Genomic DNA, 3,561 nt, shown 5'->3' on the forward strand with positions numbered 1-3,561 from the left:
GGCCAAAACCCCTGCAAATCTGACCTCATGAGGTAGAGCCGAGTGTCCCCATCAGAGGAGAGAGACGGAGCAGAAGCAGAGGACGGGAGACAAATGATCCCTGTCTCCCTGTGATGAAATCGAGTTAGCGCTGGCCACATTAATGCCCACTTAGAGTGCGGAAGGGACCGCGACCGGGTCAGGGCCAGGCTGGGAGGGTGGGGGGATGCCCCCCCCCCACTGTGGCCTCATAGCTCTTAGCATCCCTTAGTCTCCTTTGCAACGTGGGCCCAGTGGTCCCCTTTCAATACGCTGTCTGGCCCCGATTTGCACATTTGCAGGTGGGGGAGCAGGTCTGAGCCTGGGCGAAGTGCTAGCTTTGCATCCTGTCCTTCCTCAGATGGGTAGCCTCCGCCCTGGGGTTCCCTGTGTGCCTCCCCCTTGTCAGATTTCCAGATCTGGGGAGAAACATGGAAGGGGGGATGGGTAAGGGCCGTGGGTGGGATGGGGGTGGTGGGGAGTGGTGCTTGGGGTACCCAGCTGCCAGCATTATCCTCAGAACAGCTCCTGGAGAGGTGGGGGTCCGGCCAGGGACGGGGGAGGGGAGGGGGGCCCTTCTGTGTGGTATTTGCACATCAGTGGGGAGCGTGCTGCTTCCAGGCTCCGAGCAATAACAAGGCACATTTGCTACTGCAGGTTCATTAACGAGGCCGGCGGGAACGAGGATTGGCTTGTCCACTGTGTTAACTGGACTGGAGGAGAAAAGGAAAAGTCAGAAAACAGAGAGCAGCATTTGGGTTTGTGTTCAACTTTCACGACTCCTCTGGACTCCTGCCGACCTCTGCCTTGGCTGCCACTGGGGGTGTGGGGTGCAGGGGGAGGAGAGGGGTTGGCAGAGGTTGAGGGGCCTGTTGCTCATTCTCTGCATCCCCCTGTCCTCTATTTTTTTTTCTTTTGAATTAATGCATGTGTGGCTAAGTCACTTTAGTTGTGTCCGACTCTTTGTGACCCCAGGGACCCTAGCCTGCCAGGCTCCTCTGTCCATGGGATTCTCCAGGCCAGAATGCTGGAGTGGGTTGCCATTTCCTACACCATTTGAATTAATGCTGGGCACCATTTTTGTTGCTCTTGGGTCACAGTTGGACATTTTTTCCCCATGTGTTGACTACAAGACATTCTTTTTCTGCAGTACAGACAACTTTCCCAGGGTTCTGCTGGCCCTGCCGTGGGGCATGAGGTGTCTGCCTCTCCTGCCCACTCAAGAGGAGGAAACACTTGAGAATCCTTGAGTGTGGAAAGTCAGGAAACTGGGAGCCCCTGGGGTGCACCATCAGAGAAGCCAATGGCACCCCACTCCAGTCCTCTTGCCTGGAAAATCCCATGGATGGAGGAGCCTGGTAAGCTGCAGTCCATGGGGTTGTGAAGAGTTGGCCATGACTGAGCGACTTCACTTTCACTTTTCACTTTCATGCATTGGAGAAGGAAATGGCAACCCACTCTAGTATTCTTACCTGGAGAATCCCAGGGATGGGGGAGCCTGGTGGGCTGCCATCTAGGGGGTCACACAGAGTCGGACACGACTGAAGCGACTTAGCAGCAGCAGCAGCAGCAGCAGAGATGCACCATCTTGCTCCCCTTCCTGCTCTTTCTCAAGGCTTTCGCCTGCCTTAGTTGGGTCCCCCACTCTGGGTGGCCATCCTACACCGGGGGGTGCAGACAGAGATGCCCCTGGGTCTGTGGGATACGTGGTACCCCCAGGAGCCCTTGGATTGTTGTGGTCCCAGCGGCCCTTGCCCTGGGGCCTGTTGTCTTCCTTCCTACCCTCCAAGGTGGTGTGACTTTGCAGCCAGCACTTCTATTTGCTGGCAAACACACAGTGAAAATAGTCCAGTGCTGGAGGCTTGCAGCCTGGTAGCCGCCTTCCATCCCCACCCTGGACTGGCAGGCAAGCGCATCGTAGGGAGTTGGGTGTTATTTGGGGCCCGCGGGCTTCTCCCTCTGTACCAGAGGTAAGGGTCAGGCCAGCCGGGGAACTGGGGGTCATTTCACACTGTGACCTGTCAGGAGATCAGCAGTCCTGGCGAGAGGTTGCTTGGGGAAACTAGATGATATTATCGACCAAATTGGGGTTTGGGGATTATCTATGGATTTCATTTATCTGTGTTTTCCCGGTCTCTCTTGTTGTAGGTAATTAAGAGCTGATTGCTGGTAATTAAGAGTTGTTGAGAGAGCCAGCAGGATCCAAAAAGGAGACTCACACGTTTTTTGTCTGAAAGACTCCTGCTATCTTGCCCCCCCCCTCTGCCTGCCCCCACCTGGTGGCTGAGCCCCCTTGGGGGCATGGACCCCCAGAGAGCAAGTCCCAGCCTGTCAAGCGGATTCTGCCTTCGGACTTCATTCCCTGCTGTGGTTTCCAAGCCTTGAGAAAAGACATGTAGGGGGGTGAAGTTCTAAAGTCCTGACCCTCAGGTGTGCTTTTCCCTATTTCTCCCAAACTGCAGGCTTAGCTGGGCTCTTGAGCCCCTGTTTCTGCTGGTGGCGGGCAGCTTGAACTTGGCAAGTCCAGGCACAACTCACTTGGGTTGAGCTCGTGGTCACTTTGGGGACGAGTCTCTCTTGCCCTTTCTGCCCTGGTCTGAGTTGCAGGTTTGGGTTGCGGAGGGCTGGGTTGGGGAGGGCGGGAGGGAGTTCTTTGTGGTCCACGTGCTGTCCTGCTTCCTGCTCCCCCTCCCTCCCCTGGGCTCGCTGACCTTGGACGAATTGTGTTTGTCCTTCCTAGGCTAGAACACAGAGCCCGATGTCCTTGGCAGCCTTGGGTCCAGGGGCCTGGCATGCTGTTTCCTTACATGCCCTGGGGTGCGGGGGGTGGGGCTTCAGTTAACCCTTAGGGGTACTGTGGGTGCGTGGGTGCTCTTGGCTGTTCCCCCCACTGTGCTGGAATGTGCAGGGCCTGCGCCAACCTTGGGACCACTGCCAAGGCCCCTCATTTACTCACGGCCCCTTTACCTCTGCATGCGTGTGTGCTCACTCAGTCCTGTCTGACCCTTTGTGACCCCATGGACTGTAGCCCACCAGGCTCCTCTGTCCATGGGATTCTCTAGGGTGTGCAGTTGTCCCGACGGGCCTGCTGTGGAGCAAGCCCTGGACCCCTCTTTCCTCTCCACGCTGGTCAACCTCTCTGGGCTTTCTGTGCCTCTCCTGTCTCTGTACCGTAAGAGCCTCAGGCCTGTTCCAGGCTTCAGTTGACCTGGAGACCTTTCTACCAGTTAACCAACCTCTCAAACTGGTGGAACCTTCATTCCCTTTCCCTGCGGCAGGAAAGCTGCTCTCATGCCTCCCTGTTCTCCATGTTATGGTATAGAATGAACATTAAATCCCAGGAATCTAAGAAGGTAGGTTTTCAGAATTCCAGAACATTTGTTTTCGTCCCGAGCCCTGGGTGCTTGCATCGGGAATTCATGGCTCTCGAGAGCAGCTGATCTGCTACAGATTTACGAAGTCTTCCTGAGACCCCGGAAGCTTTTCCTTCCCAGCAGATTGAGCCCTTCCGATACGGCCCGCACTTTGCATGGGTCATCTAGT

At 56.1% G+C, this 3,561-nt stretch overlaps 1 long non-coding RNA gene across 1 annotated transcript; it reads left to right on the forward strand.

Annotated features, from left to right (window-relative positions):
• Positions 1-670: 670 nt before the first annotated feature.
• On the forward strand, positions 671-2,663 carry LOC133051756 (uncharacterized). The gene is made up of 3 exons (XR_009691918.1): positions 671-776; positions 1,169-1,376; positions 2,167-2,663. It is a non-coding gene; the product is annotated as an uncharacterized LOC133051756 (long non-coding RNA).
• The last annotated feature ends 898 nt before the right edge of the window (positions 2,664-3,561 follow it).

The sequence above is a fragment of the Dama dama genome, chromosome X, assembly GCF_033118175.1.
Source record: "Dama dama isolate Ldn47 chromosome X, ASM3311817v1, whole genome shotgun sequence".
Lineage (NCBI taxonomy): Eukaryota > Metazoa > Chordata > Mammalia > Artiodactyla > Cervidae > Dama > Dama dama.